The sequence below is a fragment of the Camelus ferus genome, chromosome 7 (assembly GCF_009834535.1).
Source record: "Camelus ferus isolate YT-003-E chromosome 7, BCGSAC_Cfer_1.0, whole genome shotgun sequence".
NCBI lineage: Eukaryota > Metazoa > Chordata > Mammalia > Artiodactyla > Camelidae > Camelus > Camelus ferus.
This window is the reverse complement of record NC_045702.1, coordinates 20,494,512-20,520,961: the sequence shown is the minus strand read 5'-3', so window position 1 is coordinate 20,520,961 and position 26,450 is coordinate 20,494,512. Positions and strand designations below refer to the sequence as shown.

Sequence of the window (26,450 nt, the reverse complement as noted above, 5' to 3'; positions counted from 1 at the left end):
ACGTCCAAACCAAAGTGCTGGGAGGCTCAGCGATGGGGGAGAGCGCACTTCCTGTTTCATAGGTGGGCATTTTCCTCACCTGGCAGAGGGGGCAAGGGACCCCTCCAGGGTCTCTTTCATCTGGTGCTGATTCCATTGTGAGGTCTCTTCTGTCACTGCCTGCTTTCATCCCGAATGCCCACCTTCTAATACCATTATACTGGGGGTTAGGATTTCAAAATATAAACTTTGCTGGGACACATTCAGTTTATGGCACCTGAATATGCACTTAGACCATTATAGTACACAAAACACTATGTTTTTTACACTGAAATATGTAAATTTGCAATGTAGATAGTCCTGGTAAAGTTCTTCCCATTGTGATACTATTTAATGTAAAGGAAGAGATTAAGTAATTAAATAAGGACTGATATAGTTTGGTTTAAGTCAATCATCTTGATATTATTTTTTCTATTTGTATTTTTGTTTTTTTATTCCTATGTTTCTGCCTCCTTTTAGATGCACTGAATACATTTTCAGTGTTCTATTTTATATAATGTCTTTTAAGCTATAGTTCTTTGTTTTATTTTAATAATGATTGATCTAAAGATTTAACTATTCATCTTGTGCTTATACTTTAATTTCAAATAATATTATAGTCTAGTTTCACACTTCATCTGTTCTATGCTGCTTCTGTCATTTGGTTTACTCATAAAATGATAGTATTTTCCCTAATGTAAGTTGCATGTGAAAAAAATAAGAAAATATGAAAAATAATTTTATGTAAGTATAATCCCTCTTTATTCCAATCTATAGCTTAAGGTTTCAGTGTGATATTATCACCCTTTTCTGTGAGGAACTTTTTATAATATACCTGGACATTCATGTCTACTGGAGATAGTATCTCTCTTTGTGTTTCTAAAAATGTCTTATTTTTCTTCCATTTTGAAGAGAATTTCTGCTATAAGTAGACTTCTGGGTTAGCAGATTTATTCTTGCACAAATTTAAAATATTTCAATCCCTTTTAGCCTTTCTTAACACCCTTGTTGTGGTATGGTTCCTGTACAGGAAACTACACATATTTCAAATGTACAGTTTGATGAATTTTGATAGATGTATACACCCATGAAACCACTACCACAATCAAGATAGCTAACATTTCCATCACTCCCCAAGAGGTGCAAATTTCAAATTCCCAATTTATCCCTTCCCAACTGCTGGTAACAATTAGTTTGTTCTCTATGTCTGTGAGTCTGTTTCTGTTTTGTAGATAAGTTCATTTGTGTCTTTTTTTTTAGATTGAAATATAAGCAATAGCATATGGCATTTTTCTTTCTCTTCTGGCTTACTTCACTTAGAGTGACAGTCTCCAGGCCCATCCATGTTGCTGCAAGTGGCATTGTTATTCTCCTTTATGGCTGAGTAGTATTCCATTGTATGTATACCAAAACTTCTTTATCCAGTCATCTGTTGATGAACATTTGGGTTGCTTCCATGTCTTGGCTATTGTAACTAGTGCTCCTATGAACATTGGGGTGCATGTATCTTTTCGAATTAGAGTTTTATCTGGATATATGCCCAGGAGTGGGATTGTCTATTTAGTTTTTTAAGGTACCACCATACTGTTCTCCATAATGGCTGCACCAATTCACATTTCCACCAAGAGTGTAAGAGTATTCTTTGTTCTCCACGCCCTCTCCAGCATTTGTAGACTTTTTAATGATGGCCATTCTGACTAAATAGATCTCTCTATTTACAACATGGGGAATATAGAAAATATCAAATAATAACTATAAATGGAGTATAACCTTTAAAATTTGTGAATCACTATATTGTACACCTGTAATTTATATAATAATATACATCAACTACACTTCAATAAAAAAATCAATTTTTTAAAAGACTAGAAAAAATTGGACAGATATAATGGTAAGATATTAGTTGTCTATAATTTAAGTACAACTCTAAATTTTGATCTATAAAAATAACAAATATGTAACACCAAAAGTTTTTTTAAAAATTCTACAAAGAGATTTAAAATGTATATAGGCAATACATTTTAGAAAAAATACACTCAAAGGCACATTATTCAGAATAAAGAAGATTGCCAAATGATGATAAAAGATCTCATTTACAAGAACAATATAATTATTTAAAATTTACACAAAAATATTTTAAAATGCTTCACCATATATAAAACATAAATGGATACAAATACTTAGAGAAATCATCAAATTCACCATTAAACTTCCTGGACTTTGGTGCCTGTTTCCCAAGTTAGGGATGTTTTCAGTTATTACAGACTCTTCAAAAATTTTCTCAGGTCCTTTCTCCCTCTCTTCTCTTTCTGGGACCCCTGTAATGCACTTGAATTCATGTTGTCTCAGAGTTCTCTTAAACTATCCTCATTTCTTTTCATTCTTTTTTTCTGTTCTGCAGTAGTGATTACACTGATCTGTCTTCCAACTCATTGATCCGTTCTTCTGCCTCATTTAGTCTATGCTTGGTTCCTTCTAGTGTGTTAATTCATTTCAGTAATTTTATTCAACTCTGTTTGGGTATTCTTAATATTTTTCAGCTTTTTGCTAAAAACTTCGCTCTGTGAATCTGTATTCCCCTTGAGTTCTTCGCCATCATTATTCTAAACTCTTTCTTGACTAGGTTGCCTATCTCCTCATCACTTATTTCTTCTTCTGGGGTTTTATCTTGTGCCTCTTGGCCTGGAAGATACTCCTCATATTGTCTATCTTTCTATTTGTATTTTTAGGAAGATTAGTTATGTTTCTCAGCCTTGGAGAAGTGGCCCTCTGTGGGAGATGTCCTGGCAGTACACTCCCCTCTTGTCACCCAGGGACCAGGGGCCAGCCAGTCCCATTGTGGAGTCTGGCCTGTGTTTGTGGATTCCTTCCACAGGCTTTGGGATTGTTTTCTCCTTTCTGCCCCTTGGTAAATGAGGCTGGACTAGAGGCTTATGCAGGTTTCCTGGCAGGGGGAGCCGGTGCCTGCCCACTGCCGGGTGGAGCTTGGTTCTGGACCTCCAGTGTCTAGAGACCTCTGTGGCTCTGCTGATGGGTGGGGCTGTGTTCCCACCCAGTATGATGTTTGGTCTGAGGCTTCCCAGCCCTTAAGCCTACAGGCTGTTGGGTGGGGCTGGGTCTTGGTACTAATGATCCAGTCAAGATGTCAGCCTCCAGGAAAGCTCGTGTAGATGAACACTCCCAGAATGTCGGCCACCAGCTCCTATGTCCCCTGGGTGAGCCGTAGCCATCCCTTACCTATGAAATCACTGCTTCTGCCCTTGGACCTGCTGCACACAAGATTCTGTGTATGTTTCCCAAGAGAATGAAGTCTCTGTATCCCCCAGTCCCGTGGGGCTCCTGGAGCTAAGCCCCGCTGGCCTTCAAAGCGAGATGTCCTGGGGTCTCCTTCTCCCAGTGCCAGACCCCGGGCTGGGGAGCCTGACGTGGGGCTTAGAACTCTCACTGAGAGCCTATGCAACTTAATTAGTCTTCAGCTTGTGGGTCGCCTGCCTGGGGGTTATGGGGCCCGATTATATCACGAGCGCACCCCTCCTACTGTCCTGCTGTGGTTCCCTCTTTATGTTTCCAGTCGAAGAAGATCTGTTTTGCTAGGTTCCAATCCTCCTACAATGATTGTTAAGCAGTCAGCTGTGGTTTTGTCGTCGCAAGGAGAGGTGAGATATCATGGTGGGTATTTTTCATTTCACCTGTGATGATCTGCAACTTCACGGCATGTATCCAGGTGTAGAAAGTTTACAGACCACAGAACGACTGAACAGATTTCTGTCTAGCCCAGACGGTGTCAGAGGTGAGTTCTACCAAATCTCTATAATTTAAACACTTAAGAGAATCAAAGACAAAGGAAAGTTATCCAGTGCATTTGGATAGCTCATGGTCCTGTTTCTGCACCATCTTGACTGGAAATCCTATTCTTTATTATTTTGAATGAGAAGTCATTCATCTGTCCTATAGTTGTATCCCTGATGTAATATGTTCCTCTTCAGTGTAGCTGTTTCTTAAAATTTCTATTTATTGTTTGTATTTACCTGTGTAACTACAATTTACCTAAATGTGGTTTTCTTTGCATTTTCCTGCCTGAGAGCCTCTGAGTTCTAGGATTTGCAGACTGATTAGTTTGTCTGAGCTTTCATAATCTCAATCATCTTTTCTCTTTTTCTGGCATTTAAATTACATTTTATATCTCAATATATTCTGAAAGTCTTAGATGCTTTGTTAACATTTTCTTAATTTACTTCTCTCAGTTTTAGTTTTGATAATTTTTACTGATCTTCCTAACAGATCCATGGCTCCTTTCTTCTATTGTGTTCAATCTACTGTTAATACCATCAAATATTCAGAATCACCTGTGACTAGTTCTTTCTGATAATTCTGTATGTGAACATTTAGCATAAAATGCTACTGCAAATTTAAGGACTTTTTCCATTAAATATATATCCTGGAAGTGTGTATTTTATAAAAGTGGATCACTCTCCAGAATATATCACCTGTTAGGCCACAAAACAAGTCCTAATAAATGTAAGAAGACTAAACTCATATCAAGCATCTTTCCTAACCACAATGGCAAGAAACTAGAAATCAACTATAGAAGAAAAATATAAAATTCATATTATGGAATGCAGCAAAAGCAGTTCTAAGAGATGAATTCACAGTGATATATGCGTACCTCAAAAAACAAAACAAAATCTCAAACAACCTAAATTCACACCCTAAGGAACTAGAAAAATAACACATCTTACAGTTAGTAAAAGTAAGATAACAAATCTCAAAGCAGAAATATAGACTAAAAAGACAACAGGAAAGATCAATAAAAACTATGAGCTGGGTCTCTAAAAAAGCTAAACAAAATTGATAAATTTTCAGCTAGACAAAGAAAAATGAGAAAGTAGTTACATAAATAAAATTACAAATGAAAGAAGATACATTAAAGCTGATATACAAATACAAAGGCTTATATGAGAAACTTTTATGAGCAACTATACACCAAATTGGACAACCTAGAAGAAAAGTATATATTCCTAGAAACATACAACCTATGAAGACTGAATCATAAAGAAATGGTGTCTGAACAGACTGATCACCAATAAGAAGATACAATCAGTAATCAAAAATCTCCCAACAAACAAAAGCCTGGGACCAGATGACTTCACTGCTGAATTCTACCACAAGGAGAATTAATACGAATTCTTCTCAAACTCTTCCAAAAAACTGAACATGAGGAAATACTTTCAAACTCATTTTATAAGACCAGCATTACCCGGATACCAAACCAGAAAAGGATGCCATAAAAAAAGAATATTACAAGTTCCTGATCAACATAAGTCAAAAATCATGAACAAAATATTAACAAATCAATTAAATAATGCATTAAAAATACACCATAATCAAGTGAGATTTATTCCAACAATGTAAAGAAGGTTCAACATCCGTAAATTAATCAGTGTGATACATAACATTAACAAAAAGATGGATTAAAAATTACATGATCATCTCAAAAGATGTAGAAAAAGTATTTGACAAAAACACCCATTTATGATTTAAAAAAACCTCTCAACAAAGTGAGTGTAGTGGCAACGTACCTCAACATAATGAAGTCCATATTTGGCAGAGCCACAGATAACACCATGCTCAATGGTGAAGAACTGAAAGCTGTATCCCTTTAAGGTCAGTAGCAGGACAAGGATGCCCACTCTTGACACTCACACACAGCACAGTATTGGGAGCCCCAGCCTGAGCAAATAAGCAAGAATAATGAAAAGCTGTCCAAAGTGGAATGGAGTAAGTTAAATGGTCACTATTTGCAGGTGACATGGCTTTATACATAGAAAACCCTAAAGACTCCATCAAAAAACTATTCAAAATAATACAGTGACACTGAGGGATACAAAATCAATATACAAAAATCTAAGAGATATTAAGAAAACAGTCCCCTTTGAAACTGCATCAGAAAGAATAAAATAGCTAGGAATAAACTTAACCAAGTAGGCGAAAGACCTGTACACTGAAAACTGTAAGACACGGATACAATAACTTGAAGACAACACAAGTAAATGGAAAGATATTAGAGGCTCATGGATTGGAATAGTTAATGTTGTTAAACTGTCCACACTAGCCAAAGCAATCTACAGATTCAATGCAATCTCTGTCAAAATTCCAATAGCATTATTCACATAAATCAAACAATCCTAAAATTTGACTGGGCCACAAAGACCACAAATAGCCAAAGCAGTCTTGAGAAAGAAGAACAAAGCTGGAGGCATCATGCTCCCTGATTGCAAACTGTATTACAAAGTGATAGTTATCAAAACAGTATGACATTGGAATAAATATAGACACATTAGAGAGAACAGAATAGACAGCCCAGAAATTTACCCATGCCTAAACGGTATGGTCAATAAAGTAGTGACTACAATAAAGTAGTCAAGAATATACAATGGGAAAAGGACAGTCTCTTAAAGAAATGGTGCTAGTAAAACTGGACAGATGTTTAAAATAATAAAACTGTCTTTTATCATACCAAAAAACTACTATATGCAAAAATTAACATGGATTAAAAATATAAAAGTAAGACCTGGTAATTTTTTGCAGGTGACACCAAAAGCAAAGGCAAAAAAAGCAAGAATAGACATGTGGGACCACATCAAACTAATAACCTTCTGCACAGCAAAGGGAACGTCAACACAATGAAAAGGAAACCTACTGAATGGGAGAAGACACTTGCAAATCGTGTATCTGATCGGGGTTAACATCCAAAATAGATGAACAACTCATACAACTCCAAGGCACTTCACCAGAGACTCAATTCTCTTTTGTCATTTCATGTTGAATTTTTTTGTCTTTATATTTACCATAATTAAATGAGTTTCCTTAAAACACTATATCCACAACACTATTAAAGAAAACACAGTCTACAAGTAATACATTTAAAATATAAGGACTCACATTAAGTTGAAAGTAAAGAGGTGGAAAAAATTATACCATGATAACACTTATAAACTTAAGGCTGGAGAAGTATTTTATTTCCCAACAAAAAATCAGAAGTATAAGAGAGAAGAGGGGCATAAAATAACAATAAAAGTGTCAATTCTCCAAAAAATTTGTAAACCTTTATGCACCTAATAGAAAACCAGAATATAAAAAAAACAGAACTGAAAAGAGACACAGACAGACCACTATTAAAATTGCATATTTTAGTGTCTGGTTCTTTTTTTCAGCAACCGATAGACCAAGCAGGTAAAATACTAGTAAGGATAAAGTTGACCTGAAAAGCAGCTATTAATCAACTGGTGTAATTGACATTTAAAGAATTTTCTATCCTACAATAGCAGAATACACATTTTTTTCCCTAAGGCTCATGTGGACTATTGAATAGGACAGATCACATTCTGGCCATAAAACACTAACTAATTTAAGAGAACATAAATCATCCAAAGTATGTTCACAGGATGCAATGGAATCATTAATTAATAACCTTCCAAGACAGAAGCAATAAACCAGGTGATTTCATTTGTGATTCTGTCACACATTTAATGAAGAAATTTTAGCAGCATTCTGCAGGCTCATCCAGAAGACTTCAGAATCACGGGGAACACTTTTGGGGAATGCTCATTAAGATAAGCATTATCTTAATAACAAAACAGGTAAAGATCTTACAAGAAAGGAAAACTAGAGACCAGTATCTTTCATCAGAAAGCATGCAAAATTCCTCAGCAAAGCATCAGCAAATGAGATCTAACAGTACATAAAAATAATTGTACAACCAAGTGAGATTTGCCTCAGGTAGGCAGGACTATTTTAACATTCAAAAATCAATTCAAGTTAATCCATCACAGCAAGAGACTAATAAGAAAATTCATGTGATGAGGCCAATTTATGCTGAAGAAGCATTTCACAAAATCTGGCACCTATTTATTATAAAACTTTCAACAAAGTAGATGTACAAGAGAGCTTCCTTAACCTGATAAAGATGATCACTTCATAAAGGTACAAAACTGGGGTGCTGTCGGGCAAGTGTAAGAGTGAGCATATTTCCTTACTTATCTCTGGTGGGTTCTGGAGGGTGGACGCCAAATTGTCTTACTGACAAGTGGAAAGTCTCACCTTGTTTTCTATGCTACCACTTCTAAGTGCTATGAAACACTTCGATTCTTAAGGATAGCTCCGCATTGCTCATAATAACAATAGTAATAATAATTACTAGTAATACCTAATATTTATTTAACATTTATTGAGAAACACTGTGATAAGCAGTTTGTGGATTATCTTATTTCAATAAAAATAATTCTGTGATTTACTTTTGATTCCCAATTGTAGCTGAAGATGCAAAATACAGAAAGCAACCTGACTAGAGCTATAAACTGAGTGGAAGAGTCAGGATTTGAGCCTACATAATCCGGCTCCAAAAGCAACCCTCCTCTCCAGTGCTGAACTGCCTCAGGCAGGTGGGAGGTGAGTAGAGCTAGAAAAGTAAAACCTCTCAATTAATTCTGCTGAAATCCAAGGCTTTCTCCCCTTAATGAGAATTCCTGGTATAGACCTTGGATCTCTGCATCAGAGCATCAAAAGACCAATTACAGAATTTTAGAAATTTCTGCCTTTTCAGATAGTCTATTTTCAGAACATGAAGGCAGGATTTACCATACATTAAAACCATTGCTTTTTTTTCTCTATCCAATTCTATCACACTTTTGATAATTGTTACCTTTTCCCACATCCTGGCATTAGATTATCTGTGACTCTCAATGTTTGGGATTTTAAGTTTTCGTTTCTTTTGTTTGTTTTATCACAATGGGAAAACTAACAGTTCTCTAGAGGAAGTTAGAAATGTGCCCCTCTCTCCAGATCCATAAAACTAGTTTTTAATTAGTTAAGATAATAAATTTATCCCAAAGCAAGAAGTAGGTCTTTCTGGAGTTTTAATTTCCTGATGTATTTCCAGTACCTCTAAAACAAAAATGGGACATTAAGTATTTTGATTTCATAAAATATAAACGCTTAATAACTAAACTTATGAAACTGAATGCTCTTATTTTCTTGGTCTTCTCCATGAAAATGTATTCCACATAGAGAAGTTAATAAAGATAAATAGATTGTTTGCTGAAGGAAAACAAAGAACATTAACCACAGAATTACTATAATTACATTACCAAGTGGATAAAAATATTGAAATGCCAAATAGAATTCTAAATTATTTGTGCTTTATATAAATATATGACTTGCTAAAGAACAATATAGTTCCATGTTTAAAAGCAATTGCATACTTTTCTGCAAATTTTATGAAATAGAAGTCTAGACTATAAAAAGAAAAATAAAACACTAATAATAAATAAAAATACACACCTGTAGGTGAATTTGAAGTTTTCCTTTGTTAATTTCATTATTAAATAAATCCTTAAGTAGAAGACACATTAAAATTAAACAAACAATTCCAAGAGTGGGAAAAGATAATTTGGAAGCTTTTTCTAAATATGTGTTTTTCCTTTAATGGCTTACCTTAATGAAAAAACATGGCTTTTTTTTTTTTTTAATCTCTGTTAATTAGTCTCCTTCTCCATAAAATAATTGGGGAAAATATTCTTTAGCCTTTACATTTATATAATTCTAAAATGCCTAATCAAACCTATTCCATTAATGAAAATATATACTTACATTTTTATTTCACTAAAACACTGATTGTTTCTTGCTAATTTTGAATAACTGGCCTCTAAGAAAACTGTACATAAACTATAGAGGAATTGTATTAAGTTAAACATGCTTTTTAGAGTTACCATAACCTAAATACCTGTTTAACAGTGAAAGTACAATCTATGTCAACAGTGATTCTTGGGATTTACTACCTTTCAACTGGAAAAATCCCTATTAAAAACTTCTGCTTATAACCAAGATAAAGTAAGAGCACCCAAATTTACATTCCTAGTTCAAACAACTAAAAATCTGGACACAGTATGTAAGAGAACACTTTTAACGGTATTGGAGATTATGCAATTAAAGACGGTATTCCCCAAAAGATAATAAACAAAGTGAGCTCTATAACTACAGGAGTATACTCTCTGGAGAGAATTCCCAGACTGTATCACAGTGGGGTGGAACCCAGGCAAAGGACGGTGCCTGTACTGAGTTGAGGAATGAGAGTTGAGGGGTCTGGATAGGACGAGAGAGTAAAATAAAAAAGGGCAGAATCCTGAGAAGAGGAAACTGCAGAGAAAGCAATCTAGAGATGTGTGGATGGCCCTCCTTCAGCTGAGTATTGATCAGTGTTTATGGAAACTACCTGAGACCGAGAGAACAGCCATCTAAAACAAACAGTGGAAAACAACCCCAAAGATCACACGAAGCCACGTGCAGTTCCCACTCCCACAGACAGAGGGGAAACCTCATAGTTCACAGGTCACTGAGCAGACCGCTCAGGAGGGATTTGCCCCAGTAGGAGGGAAGAATTAGACCTGGACTAAAACTGTCTGGTCCTGCCTTAAAACTTGAAACTTCAAAGCAAGACAGGAAAATATTATTTTCAGGTAACTTAACTGTGTCTGATAACAAAGTTGAACACTATTTGTAGGAATACAAAGGTATATAGATATAAGAAGGCGTCCATTCAGCAATTAACAGGTATGAGAAGAAGCGAGATACTATGACCCAAAATGATAAAAATCAATAAAAATTAATCCCCAAAACATAGATTGTAGAATTAGTAACAATAACACTAAAACACTTATAACTTATTCTATATGTGTAAGAAGCCTGAGGAAAGGAGAGAACATTTTAGTAAAACACAGATCTATCAAAGATACAAATTTAATTCTAGAGAGGAAAACTACAATGTCTTATGTACAACACACTGGATAGGACTAATGGCAGAAGAGACACTGCAGAAAAAAAGATCAGTGAACTTGAAGATACAGTCATGGAAACTATCCCAAATAAAACAGAGAAAAGGGAGTGAAAAAAATAAATTGTTCATCACTGAGTTGCGAGACAAACTCAAACAGCTTATTACAAGTGTAATCAGAGTTCCAGAAAGAGGGAGTGGAATGGGGGAAGAAAGTCAAAAATAACATTAGAAAAATAAAGGTTGAAATGGTCCAAATTTGATGAAAACTAAACCCACAGATCTAAGAAGCTAAAACAAACCCCAAACACAGTGACATGACAGAAATTATATGAAGGCACATCATAGTTAATTTTCTTAAAACCAGTGATAAAGAAACTCATCAAAAAGTAGTTAGAGGAATAACAAACAGTTCATACATAGGAACAGAAATAAAAGTAACAGTAGGCTTATCAAAGGATTATAAGATAAGCCCAAATTTAGTGGAACAGTATCTTTAACATACTGCAAGGAATATAAAAACCCAGACAAGTAATGTAGGGTTATGTGTCTACAAAATAAAGGTGAAATAACATTTTCATATATTCAATGGCTAAAAGAATTATTTACCTATAAACCATAAATATAAGAAACGCTACAGCAGATTTTTCAAGGAGAAATAAAATGACACAAAGTTTAAATCTAGATAATACACAATGGTTTAAAGAGTACCAAAATGGTAATTATGTACGTAACTATAAAATACATTTTTATTATGTAAAAATCTCCAAATAATTAACTGTTTAAAAAAAATACTGTATTTTGGACTTTGTATAACGTATATATGACCATAAGACATTGGTTGGTAAAGGGAAAATGAAAGGATGCTTTTGTCAGTTTTGTATACTATGCATGAAAAGGTAAGGTAGCATTTGAATTAGATTATGGTACGTTAAAATACATAAGATAAACACAAGCAAAGACTAAAACAAACAAAAAAAGTTACAGGCACTAATTCAACAAAAGAGAAAAAAATCATAAAATACACTAAATTAATCTAAAAGACTGCACGACAGTGGAAATAAGTGGAGCAGAAACAAACAGGATAAATGAAGAACTGTAGCAACTGGTAGATTTAGAACCAGCCATAATAATGATCATATTAAATAATATAAACTACTCAGTTAATAGCTACTGATTGTCAAAATGGATACAAAGCAAGGCCCAACTATATTCTGCTTACAAAAATGGCCACGTTAAATATTAGATACAATGAACAAATTAAAAGACAAAAACTACCAAAGCTCATTCAAGAAGAAATATATTACCCGAATAGCCTTGTGTCAACAATTTGTAGGAAAAATCCTTCTCACCAAGAAAAGTACGTGCCAACATGCCTTCACTTTAGTAAATTAAATGCGATAATATGTAAGAGGAATAATAATCCATGGTTTGAATCACTTACAAATTTAACATAATATGGATCATGGACGTGAATTTAAAGACCTCACTTCTAGAAGAAAATTGAGGAGAAAATATTTGTGATTGAGCATTAGGCCAAGATTTTTTAGAAACATAATAAATAAAACAATTGATAAATTGTGTTTTATAAAAAGTAAGAACTGCTGGTCTTTGAAAGTCCTTGTTAACAGAAAGCAAAGGTAAGTCATAACTGGAAGAAATTACCACATATCTCATAAAGAACTCATATTCTGAATATGTAAAGACATCTTAAAACTTAAAAATAGGAAAACCAGCAACTGTATTAGAAGATGAGCAAAATATTTGAATAGAAATATTTTTGTTCACTAAGGAAAAAATATACAGATAGATATTGCAATAAAAGATAAAATTACAGCATATCTTTTACAGGCAAAATATTTAGAAATAAATTATGATATTGATTCCTAAAGTAAAATATATGAAAATTAAAGAATGATTTATATGACTAGTTGGAGGGATTTCTTGGATCCTAGTTTGTGAAAAGAGCAAGATGAAGAAAAGTGCATAAATTATCCCATATGTTAGGCAAAAATGGAAAAATGCATTTTATGTGTGCATATGTTTAGCAATAATGCTATTAGGAACATGGAGAAAAGTACACACCAGGTTGTTAACATTAGCTACATGGTGTGGTAGGTAGAAGGGAAAAACACAGTGAGAGGGATGTAAGTAAAAACAACACCAAAATGCTATAAAATTAAGAATGTATTAGAAAATAACTAATACAGTGTAAGATATATGTACAAGTATGTGGGGGGTGGCAAGGTCTGTGTAGAAGGACATATCACAGAACATTATGAAACTGGTGCTTTTTCACACAATTGAGGATGGTTTTACTTCCTCACTTGAGTTTCTGTGTATTGCTTAATATTTTTATAATGACTCTATTGTAAATATAGTGAGGAAACTTAAATATATGAAACCATACAGAGGAAAGCATAAGAGATTTTAAAAAAATTATATCTGGGTGGAAAATGTTAGAGAGTTCTTTTTTTTTAAATCCAAGGCAGAATTGGAATTCTGTTTAAACCACCATTTCAATAATGTAACCACTTAAGAATTTACTCATGTTACTCAAGAGCCCAAGTTATGTTGGCTTTTGGCACTGTCGATACCAGTCCCCAAGTAGTATCATCAGAAATGTGTTTCTCTACATCTTTCTTCATTGCTTTCCTTTGCACTGGATTTATTTTCAGGCAAAGTCTACTGAAGTTTGACAAAACAGACACAAGAAGTTCTAGGTTCATGTCTAACTAGTCGAGGGCCCCAGTGAATGAATAACAGCTTCTCTTTATCCAATTTAACAGCAGAAGTTTCAGGGTTGACCTTTCCTCACTCTGACACGGCCTTGGGCACGTGCCTCCACTCTGTGAAGCTTGGACCAAGTTCACTCATTGGCCAAGTCCATTGCTTGTAAGAGTCCTCAGAGTCCAAGTGGCCTTTTCTCACCTGATCCCTTTGGGGTTGGGGGGACTTCCTGCAGGAAAACAGGGCTGCCAGGATCATATGCCCAGGAGCTGGGTAATAGTCAGACGAGAGAAAGTCTGCTACATTAATATTCTTCCTACATGAGACAGAACATTTTAAAGGTATAAAGAAAAAGACAGATATGACCACTTAAGTTTATAGACTCTGTGTATATGAAATTCATTATAAGCATAGTTAAAAAGATGAGGAACAGTTGAAAAGTATGCATATTGCAATAAAATGTTTCATATTTACGTATGAAAAGGGGTTACAGGGATGTAACTCATAAAAGAAAAGAAAGTAGCAAAATAAAAAATGATTTAGGACAAAAGCTGAAATGCTCAGTTAAAAAAACCCTAATGGCCAACAAGCTTATAAAATATTGTCCTGAGTAATCAGTAACGCAAATAAATGTGATCATAAGATTTCAGTGTTCATTAATTAGATTATGGAACTGCCAATGAGAATATGGTAAGTTACAATGGTAAAACAGAGTACTAAAATTGGTATCCTCATACACAGCTGATGGAGGTATAAATCGGTAGAGCTTTTTTGCCTGGTACTGCTTTTAAGGTTGACAAGTTGACAGTGACCTGTCAAAATTGAAAATGTGCATACTTATTGTCTACCCCACAGAAATCATCACAAATACATTCAAATGCATATTTATAAGAATGCTACTGCACCATTGTTGGCAATAGGGAAAAAAATAGGAAACTAAGTATCTTATCAGTAGGATGATGACTAATGAATTATAGGGTATGCACATTTTGAAATACAGTGAAAGTTCATGAAAGTGTGAAATAGCTCTAGATTTACAGAAATGTGCAGCTCACTAGACGGTGTATATGTGATTTCACTGAAAGTAATTCTAGATTCATGTGCAAAGATGCATTATCCGCAGCTACCCCTTCTGTATTTATTTGTGTGTGTGCGAATATGTAGAGAAACAGGACAGGCATAAACCGTTCATTGAGGCTACTTTTGTGGAAGAGCAGGAATGTGGAGAGGGAAGAGATGTATTTCTGTGTTGCCAGAGGTTTTGTGACTTTTTAAAAATAATTTTAAAAATATTTTAAAATAAATTTTTAAATAGGTTTTGATCACTTTGGGGGAAAATGCTGCAAATGCTGGAATAAATTAAGATACAATGTCATATTTTGCAGAAATTACAAAAATAATCTTTCTGAAGCCTATTTTCCAAAGAAACTGCACCTGTTGCTTTTGTTCTTGCCTTCATTTCCTAGGCAAGCGTTACAATTTTTCTACTCTTGCATCCTGCACCCTTCTCCCCTTCTCCACCCCTAAGCCTCCTGATGCAGAGAGTTCCCACGGAGACGGAAATGCTACCAGAAGCAGAGCCGTCCCAGGCCATTCCAGCATGTCTGTGGAGATGTAACTCACATTTGGTAATTGATCGCTTACGATCAACGCACCATGAGGAATTTATTGGCCATATTTCCTATGTCTTCTGAAGTATTTAGATTTGCCTAATGCTTGAAAGAGCTATGCCTAGATCACAGCACATTTTCTCTTGATGCTAATTTTCCTAGAGTTTTGTTTGTTTTCCATTTTAAGGTCATTTAACTATTTTAATGTTTTCTTTTCTTTTTATTGTCTAAATAGCCAAACAAGTTACCATTAATCAATAGATAACCACCAGAAACTGGCTACTTCTGCTTGTCAGGATTTCTCTTTGGGTTTGTCTGGCACACCGGGAGCTCAGCCCAGGGGGGCTGGTGTTCTGGGGTTCCAAAGGGGCAGACCTGGGGCTGCCCATTGGCCATGTGAGGGCGGGGCAGCACTGCCTCCGTTAGCACAGAACAGTGATGTTCTGCACGGCCCTGCCAGAGAACTATTAACTTAAACATGCCTATTAGTGCCGTATAGAACAGTTATTCTTATTTTAAACATCTACTTTTGCTAAAACTCCCTTTTCCCAATCATTTTTATTTTATTCTGAAGCCAGAATATTTTTGTGAGACTGTATCGACCAAGGCAATGTGAGGATTAGATTTCTGAAAGAGGGTTTTAGCATAAACTTTTAAGGAAATAACTCAGCATAAAAAGTACTTTGCGTCTGTAATTCTAAGATACTTGGCTTGCTATTGGAATCCTTTCTTAATAGTCTGGCACACATGTTCAGAATTATTGAATTAGATAATTTTAAAAATACTATCAGCTCGATGACTATTTTTGTTTCTGTTGCCTTCAGCTCACTCTTGTTTTCCTGTTTTTAATTTTCCTGCTATTCTGCTTGCCCTTTTTTGAATAATTTTTAAAAATCATACTGCTGATTCTGTGATGATATGAATGTTTAGTTTAAACATGTCTTGAGGGAGGTTTCTGCTGTCTAAAATCTGAAGTGTTTCAGACTTTGGATGAAGTAAAACTAAGTTCCCTAATGTAATTTTAATGCATTATTTAATGACTGCAATAAATCCTATGCATTTTTTCTCTCTACAAAAGAAGAAAAATTACCACTTAATATTTAACTTCTCAATTTATAGATGAGGTTAAAAGTATTCATTTTCCTTTTCTTGATACAGAAACCTATTATTTATGCTAAATAACTGTTAAAGAAGTTTCTTCACTAATAAACAAGAAATATCAGAAGTTTTAATTTAGCAATTTTTAAATCAAAATTTAAATCTTTTTTTACATTGCTTCACACAAAAGCAAATGCATCTACCTGCTAGCTTTTTTCCCTCGCATATTTTAAGCTCATTTCTATGTTGGAAAACAATGCTTTCTAAGCTCTTGAAATTATATAAGGGAATATGTAATTGTATGAGAAAAGAATATACAAAATATACTTGACTTTTAGAAAATCTTGATAGATTTCCATAAAGAAGAGTGCATTGCATGATAAATTATTACATGATAGAGAAAAAAGGAGAACTTTATCTTATTTTTATAATGAACACATAGATTAATCAGATCAGAATAAATAAGCACTATTTGGAAAGAACAAGAGACAAACCAGTAGACATTAATTGTAGTGTTTCATCTTTCCAAAATGTCTAGGAAGAGGGAGTAGGGGAAAATGTTTTAGCTGACATAAAATATAGCATGTAAGTCCACAAAGTAACTTTTCAAGTATTCAGTATTGAATTCTTATTAATTTGGAGTGATATATTTTAGACTCTAAATCATATTCGTCATATATCAGCACCTGGACTGTGAGATAGGGCAGGTACTAATATTTCCATACATAAAAAGAAACACAATTCAAAAATTCCCAAAGACCCTGAAATAATTAGAGAGATGAGGCTCTGATAATTCCCCTAAAACATAATGAGGGGACTGTAATTTATTTCTATGTTTCATTTTCTTGTTATAAATCTTATAATTGGACAAGGAAAACTTTATCCTATTTTTGTAACTAACATAAATTAATCAGATCAGAATAAGTAAGCACTATTTGGAAAGAGTGAAGGACAGACAGACATAAATAGTGGTGTTTCATCGTTTCCAAAATGTCTAGAAAGAGGGAGTAGGGAAATGTTTTAGTTCACCCATGATCCTCTAAGTACTGAAGTTCAGGGCTAGAGCTGGTGGTTTCTCTCCTGTAGGGAAAAAGGGAGGGTTTGTGAACACAGGTAAAGAGGCTTGGATGGGATTCTAAACAATCATTACAGGATAATGCACTCCAAGGTATAAGACCTTAAGACCTTAGAGTACATTATCCTGTAATCATGCTTTTTATTGATACAAATATACTAACACAAAATGCTTAAAATCATCAAAATAATGTTATAGTATATTTCACAGGTTGGAAGAAAACTGCTGAAGTTCAAATCTCAGTTCTTCCACTATGCATCTGGGTGGTCTCAGATAGGTAACTTAATTTCTTTCTCCCTCAGTGGCCTTAACTTTAGAAGAAATGGATAGTAATGGGATTATTGAGAGGATCAAATGAATTAATTCATGTTAAATGCCTAGAAGAGTGCCTCGTACATAGTAAAAATTTGATATCACCTCATTTTATTACCTACACGTCAATCGCTTGTTCATATGGTACACTACCAGTGTCTAATAGTGATTTTATCCCTTATTAGTCTGTTATTATATATGTAAATACATATGCACATATTATTAATGTATATTGATAAACATCCTAGTGTTTAAATAGTTCAGATATAATCTGATGAAAAAGAACTATTCACACCTATGTGCTGTCTCCTTAGACTAGTAGATGCCTGCATGACCCCAGCTATCTGGGGTCTCCAAAGGCAGCTTTGGAGGTGGGATATGAGTTGGGGTTACAATAGCATCTACCTGCTAGCTCAGTCTGGTTTGTTTCAGTAACTACGTTAACTCACTACGGTGACAGCTCATCTCATCTCAGTCAGCGTCCCCGGCTCCCTGCGGTAGGTGCTGTCTGAAAGCGCCCTGACCTCTCCTCTCGTCCTGACCATCTTCCCCCCAGAGACTTTCTCTAAGGCGTATGCGCAGAGGTAGTTACACCATGAAACTACAAGAGCTTAAGCTTCAGGATCCTCACTTGCACAGACCCCTTCCAAGTTCCCAGGAGGGACCTTGGCTACACAATCATACAAACACATCGCTCGCTCAGCTGTATCCCCCTAGATTTAGGTTGAAGCTCTAACCCCCGTTATGACTGACTTTGGGGATAAGGCTCTGATTCTGAGGGGAGCAGTGTCTTTATAACAAGGGGTACCAGAGAGCTCTTCCTCTGCCACTTACTGTGAAGACACAAGGTGATGGTGGCCAACTGCAAGTCAGAAAGAGAGCTCTCAACAAAAACTCACGATGCTGGCGCCCAGATCTGACTCCCGGCCTCCGGAACTGTTAGAAAATGACTTTAATGACTTTCTGTTGTTGAAACAACTCCGTCTGTGGTATTTTGATAGCTTAGGCTAACTTAGACACTCGTGTTTGCGCGGACTTAGCAAAAATCATGCATTTCAACTACTTTTGCTGAAGACTACTAACTTTTTTTTTTCCTGGCTTCCCCTCCATCATATTTCATGTTGTGTCAGATGATGCTGAAGTGACTGTGGCCATTTTGGGGATATAACTGATGGTCAGTTGAGCTGGGGATGGATTTAGTTTGGTTTCAGTGATAAATAAATACATTGGTTTGTTATGACTTGGTTAATTAATGTTATATTCTCTCTATAGACAGTAATAATATAAAAATCATTGTCATAAGGAGAGGCAGTCAAAGACTAGAGAGCTAGATTTTTGGAGAAAGTTTTATAAAAGCATGTCAAACTCTAATTTAATATAAATGTATTCTCTAGATGTCTTGGCACTGTGTAACCTAATATTTATAAATTGTAATTCATCAATATTTCCTAATTTAAATCAGTATTCATTTTCACAGCTGATTTTGTATCTATAATTTTATATTACTTTCCTTAAAGAGTTCCCAATACTGTATAAGCATCGGGCTTACAAAATACACAGCAATCTCTAAGTATAGGTCCTTTTCAATTGTCTATGTGCACAGTTAAGGAAATACGAAATCATGGACCAGCACATCAAGGTCCTAAACTCACATGGCCTGTTCTGGTAGGAACAATGAAAAACTGCAATAAACAGGAATACAATTCAATCTGAAAGGGGCAGTAGCTACTGAACACCAAATGAGTGCCATCAATCAAATGACGACACAGGTCCACAGCAACTGGATCAGTGAAAATTTATGCAAGAGTTCTTAAATTTTAAAGAAGGCGTTTTAATTCAATTTTAAAAATAAAACTTGGGATTTGACTGTTGGTCATTTTGTGATTTCTCTAGGTCAGTTACCCTCTGGATAATTTATACACCAGAAGATCTTCCTCAGAAATTGCCTCCAAATGGTCGGGTGAGTCTTCTAAGAAAGGACACACCAAAGCATATTTCTTCACTGGGACTCCAGAGATCCTATCTGTAAGTAAGTGTATTTAAGAAGTAATAGAACATTGTGGTAAAAGCACAGACTGAGATGCTAGACTGCATGAGTTTCAATCCCACCCAATCCCATTACTTATTTGTTGTGTTTTCTTGGGCACATGTTTTAATCTCTTTGTGTCTTTGTGTTCAGCTTCCTCATTTGTTAAGAGAAGAAACTGGTAATACCCAGCTTCATGCTTTGAAAATGAAGTAAATTAACAAACTCTTCAGTGCTTAGACAAAGTGTCGCCCAACAGAAATACTAGAAAAGTGTTAGCTTTTTTTCCCCCTTCACTTTTGGCCACTTGGAGTTTAGCAATTTTGGAACAAGGGTTGAATTAATTCCACGCTGACTGTATCCTGGCCCACCTGTTTAATTCAGTGTGTATGAAACCTGTGACTAAGCAGTGACCTTCATCTTAAACGACAGTGCTTGTTCCAGTGATGTTCTTTCCACATGTTAACTTCTTGAAAGTCTGTCAGGGAACTGGGGCCAGCTCCCCTTCCTGGAGGTTCTTACCATTACCTAGGGTGCTGATTAGGAGCACATGAAAGGAAGGGGTTCTCTGATAGTCTGTCCTGTTTTCTAAAATGGTAGCTATTCTATGACTGAATGTCCTGTTGAAGGAACTCACCGCAGAAACAAGCTCACACACTCAGGGATGGACTGAAGGACTCTTTCAATCTGTCCCTGCAACAGGGTCTGTGGGGTTTGGTCCCATTTCATTTCCCCTAAAGCAAGTTAACTAGAGGCCTGTGATCAAATAAAATTGATGCCAGAAAAGAAACATTGCCTCCTGAGACCTTAGACCTGTTCGCTTGGAGAAGAACTCCCATCAGGAGACTTCAGACAAGTCTCAAAATTAAATCTTGGGAAAATTTTACCTCAGATCTTTCAGTGAATGTCCAGCAGGTGACAAATGCTGAGCTACTCCAGAAACCACAAGAAATCTCTCAATTAAGTGTGCCAGGCTTTCCCAGATGCTGAAAAGATCCTGCACTTTTGGATATAATCCAATTCTTTGCCCCTGAAAAGCATGGGTCATACCTTGATGGAAAATGACATTCATTCCAAGATACTCAGCACTGCAGATTGAAGGGAGTGAAGAGATGGAAGATACGGTCCTTGCCTTCAGGTTGCCTATACTTAATATTACAGTAGATATATTTTGAATAATGAAGATATGAATGAATGAAAAAATGTTATATGTGATCAAATTACTAAGTCTCTTTAATTCTCTATTTCCTTATTTTAAAATAAGGCTAATAGCACAATGCATTTCATAGGACTTCAGGTGGAAGCATTGAGATGATGAAGGGAAAAGGCTTTAGCAGAGCATCCTGTATACAGTAATCACTAAGTAAATTTTTCATGTTTTTTGTTATTGGCATGATATAACATTAATATTGTATATATACCTCTTTTAGCCATTAGTGTTGACCTCTATGCTAAAGCACTTAAAATGTGAATAATTAAAATATGTTTTGTTAACTCTTTTTTTATAGCACAAACATTGCTAGCACAGTTAAAAGCTTTTTGCTAAACATTTCATTGCCATTTGGCTTATGACTAAGTAAATTAGATGAATTTTGCTTGATTAAATGTTAAGTAAGTTGTTTTCTCAATAATGATTTCTATAATAAAGGCAGCTCTATTTATACATACAATTTTTCTTGGAATAAAATAAACAAAACTAAGAAATACTGAAACTTTAAAGTGCTACTTGAGAAAAGTAGAGTTTAAAATTTATTTTGATGTACTTAAAAATTGTAATATTACATAGCCAAAATTAGAAGGGACTATGTAAGAATTATTTTTATTTGTGTTGCATGAGTATGTAGACAGTACCTCTGTCTGTCCCTGCAGAACTTTTCTCCTCCCCTCTGTATTGGGCTCCGTCTTTGGACTATTTTGTCTGCTGGCTTCAGTTTGTATTCAGCCCCGAGGAAGCCTGAACATGAAGTCAGGATGGTTAATCAGCTCCTGGCTCCCTCTTGCTTCAAGATGGTTGTGTTTCTGGATTGAAAGTCACAGATGCTCTCATGCTGACCCAGTTTCTATCAGTATCTCCTGCTGGGTTTAGGTAACCAAGAACTACATCTTTCAGGCCTCAGAGTGGCAACCACAGCTGCTGTGGTTAGCTCTGTGATCTTGTGCTATCTCTAAAGTTTCCCCACGATCTGCTCACATGTTAGAAATAGACCCCTTTTTAAGCTCTCTCTGAATTATCCTAATTTAAGTGTACAGTCGGTTTCATGCTAAAATCCCAATAAAAACATGCAGTACAAAAATAAGGAAAATGACTGATTTCTTTACATTAAAAAATGTTGTCTCTGAAAAAAAGAGAAAAGCTGTACTTTTAAATTTTATGGGGAGATAGAAGCATAGGGTTAAGAGTGCCAGCTCTTACATTTACAGCCACATTCTGGTTTGGCCATATATTACTTGTTTTTTATTTTATTTTTCTAAACTTAATGTTCGTATTTATAAAATGGGAATGGTCAATGGTGAATGGTCATTTATATCTATCTCATATTATTGAGGTTAAAATTGTATTAAAAAACATATGTAAGTGTTTAGCACAGAACTTTGTACTGGGTAATCTTTAAAAAGGGTAACTCCTAGTTTTACTATCTGCATCTAATAATATTGCAAACAAGCTAATATTTTAGGGCTTAAATTACTTTTTTTTTATTACCATCACAAATTTAAACACTATGAAAAAAATCTGTGTGCAGATTTAGAAATATTTTTACATTATAACTCTACTATAAAATAGAACATACTCTGAGTCTTTATGTTAGAAATATTTGGTTTTTTAACTGTCTAAATGCAACCCATATTTTTTTAGCTTTCTACTACCTTCATACAATGTTATCTGGCAGAGTCAGAATAGTTCAAACTAGTAGAGCTAGATCATAAATAAATGAAATACTTACCAAACTTCTCTCTATAAAAATGCTACTCTAAACTAATATCATTTATTCTGTCTTCTCAGATAGTAGCTTTGCCTGGGAGGTTCCTCAGGAATTGCCTGAAGCAGGTAATAGGGAACTCAGGGTGTAGGATTCATGGTTCATAACCAGAATGGCATCAATTTTTAAATCATTAAAAAAAAAATACTAGAGTAGGTGGCTTCATTTGAAAGAAAGTTTTCAAAATTAAGTTTAACCAAAAGCCAAGGTAACAGCTATTACAGAAATAAAAAATTATATCTAATATGAAAAATATATCTCATTTCTCTGCCTATCAGGTGCATATATTTTTTTTCAGCCCTAAAGTGCCTACAAAAGATGTTAGACCAAAAGCAGTATCAGTATGATGGTGTCACTAAACCCTCCTTTTGTCTCTCCCCTTCAGTCTACAACCAGTAAAATAGCCACAACTCAATGAAAGTTCCTCTGCCCAACATACCAGGAAGGCAGAGAGTTCCACACATCTGTGTATCTAAAGGTAGGTGGACTGGGACACGCAGAGGAGGTAAAGCCTGGAGAAGAGCTGAGGCAATGCCTGCAGTCCTGCCCCCAAGCCAAAGCAGCTGAGCTCACAGCCCCAGAGAGCCTAATAGTAGCAGCAGAGGCAGGGCATGCGACTCCAGCCCCACTACCTACAAGAGTGGTGCCTGTGAACCCAACCCCAGATGTGGCAGGGGCGCCCACCCATCCTGGAGCCCCAGGCAGTGATGCCAACAACAGCAGTGACACTAGCAGCAGCAAGGCACAGGTGACCCCAGAGGCACAAATAGTGACCAGAACAGCACTGGGCAGCACCTCTGGCAGTGGCAGTGAAGGGTGGAAAGTATTAATTCTCAAAATACAGCCAGAGGCAGCTCAGGTAAGAGAAACCAAAAACAAATGCTATACCATCACTTACTGAAAAATGAAAGAAAGTCCTCTAATTACTAACCTGTTGAATTGTTGGAATAAAGTAAAAAACAAACAAGCAAACAAACAAAAACCTTTTCCTAAAGAAGAAAGGTGCTCTCTACTTCAAATGCCCTGGCAGAGGAACAAATTATCAGTCACTATGAAAAATCATGGTAATCTGGCATCACAAAAATAAAATGACAAGCCTCTAGAAACCAAAATTAAAGTCATGGACTATTTCAATCTAACTCATAGGAAATTCAAAATAGCTATCATGAGGAAACTCAATGAGCTCCAAGAAAACTCAGCAATAATTAATGAGTTTAGCAGTAAAATTAACAAATAGAAGGAATACTTTACCAAAGAGACTGGAACTTAAAAAAGAACAAAACAGAAAGTCTGGAGCTGAAGAACTCAGTAAGTGAGATAAAGAAGGCAATAGAGAGTATTAGAAATAGAGTAGATGATATGGAAGAGAGAATTAGTGAGAACAAAGATATAAATCTAGAAATAAAAATGAAGGAATTCTGTAAGAGCTAGCTGACTTCATTAGGAAGGGCAACATAAAGATAATTGGTATCTCAGAAGGAGAAGAGAGGGAGAAGGGAGTAGAAAGTTTATTTAAAGAAATAATAACTGAGAACATCCTAAACCTGGGGAAGGAACTGGATATATACGTCCATGAAGCTAAAAGAACACCTAATAACTCAACATAAAAAGACCTTCTCCAAGACACATTATATTAAAACTGTCAAAAGTCAATGACAAAGAATTTTTAAAGGCAGTCAGGGAAAATAGGATGGTAACATAAAGGAACCCCCATTAAGCTATCAGCAGATATTATCAGCAGCAATTCTATGGGCCAAGAGACAACAGAATGGCATACTCAAAATATTAAAAATTAAAAGCTGCCAGCCAAGAACACTCTATCCAGAAAAGTTATCTTTAAGATATGAAGAAGAAATAGTCTTTCCCAAACAAAAGCTGAAGGAGTTCATCACCCCTAGACCTGCCTTACAAGAAACATTGAAGAGTTCTTCTACATGAAATGAAAAAGCAGAATTATAAACTTTGAGTAAGGTGATAAATAGACAGAAAATTGCAACTCTATATTAGAATAGTTTAAACACTAAATTATAGCATAAAAGGGAAAAGCAGTAAAGATAACTATAGTGTCATTTTGGTGGCAAACTCACAACATAAAATGGAATAATTTGAAACAACAAAAAATATAAAAGGGGAAGAGGAAAAGGATGAAACACATATATGTAAATGAAGATATGATGCTATCAGCAGAAAAAGGACTGTGTTATCTATGAGACATTTTATACAAAGATCATGATCACAAAATATAAATCTAGAGCAGAGACGTGAAACAAAAAAAGAGGAAACTAAGAATAACATCATAGAAAATCACCAAACTAAAATGGCAGATAGAAATACAAGAAATAAGAAATAGAAATATAGGGAAACCAGAAAACAAGGTAAAATGGCAATACTAAGTCCTTATCAATAATCACCCTAACTGTAAATCAGTTAAATTCACCAATCAAAAGATGCAGAGTGGCTGGATGGATTAAAAAATAAGACCTAACTATATGCCACCTGCAAAAGACTCATCTCACCCTGAAGACAAACATGGGCTGAAAATGATGGGATGGATGATGATACTCCAAGTAAATGGCAGCCAATAGAAAATAGGTGTAGTTGTACTCATATCAGACAAAATATACTTCAAGCCAAAAATGGTAACAAGAGACAAAGACGGACATTTTATAAAGTTAAAGGGGACAATTCATCAAGAAGATAAGGAGATGTGTGTGTGTGTATATATATATACATACACATCAACACCATATACATATACACATCAACACCAAAATATATAAAGCAAGTATTAACAGACTTACAGGGAGAAATTGACAGCACACAAATAATAAAAGGGGACTTTAACATCCCCACTAAATTACTGGATACTTTATCCAGACAGAAAGTCAACAAAGCAGCAGCAGCCTTAGATAAAATATCAGACCAGATAAACTTAATAGATTGATACAGAACATTTAATCCCAAAGCAGCAAAATACACGTTCTTCTCAAGTGCACATGGAACATTTTCAAGGGTAGACCATGTTTTAGGACACAAAATGAGTCTCAATAAATTTTAAAAGACTGAAATCATATCAAGCAACTTTTCTGACCACAAAGGTCAGAAACCAGAAATCAAATGTAAGAAGAAAGCTGGAAAAATCATAAATATGTAGAGACTAAACAACATGCTACTGAGCAACTATTAGGTCAATGATGAAATCAAAAGAAATTTTAAAAATACTTGTGGAGGAATGAAAATGAAATATGACATAAAATCAATGGGATGCAGCAAAAGCAGTACTAAGAGGGAGCTAATACAAGACTATCTCAAGAAAGAAGAAAAATATTAAATAATCTAAACTTCCACCTAAAGGAACTAGGAAAAAAAAAAAAACCCACCTTAGAAGGAAGGACATGATAAAGATGAGAATGGAAAGAAAATGGAGACTAAAAAGACAATAGAAAGGATCAATAAAACTACGAGCTGGTTGTTTGAAAAGATAAACACAATGGACAAACCTTTAGCAAGACTTACTAAGAAAAAAAATGGGAGAAGCTCAGATAAATAAAATCAGAAATAAAAAAGCAGAAATTACAAATAGTTGCAACAGAAATACAAAGAATTATAAGAGAATACTATTGACAGCTATATGCAACAAATTGGATATATATTTAGATATATTTTTAGAATTATACAAATTTCCAAGACTGAATGATAAAGAAATAGAAAATCTAAACAGAATAGCAACTGATAAGGAGATTAAAAAACAGTGATCTAAAATCTCCTGAAAAGC

General features: G+C 35.1%; 1 long non-coding RNA gene across 9 annotated transcripts in view; it reads left to right on the top strand.

The window, feature by feature from the left end:
• Positions 1-26,450, top strand: part of LOC116664851 — a 161,973-nt gene that overhangs the window by 119,226 nt on the left and 16,297 nt on the right. For 4 of the 9 annotated variants that reach the window (XR_004321340.1, XR_004321344.1, XR_004321341.1 and 1 more), the window contains exons 4-6: positions 8,332-8,466; positions 19,565-19,700; positions 23,061-23,153. This is a non-coding gene — a long non-coding RNA (uncharacterized LOC116664851). The remainder of the gene's footprint in view (positions 1-8,331; positions 8,467-19,564; positions 19,701-23,060; positions 23,154-26,450) is intronic. The other 5 variants (XR_004321343.1, XR_004321338.1, XR_004321342.1 and 2 more) reach the window with 4 other exon arrangements.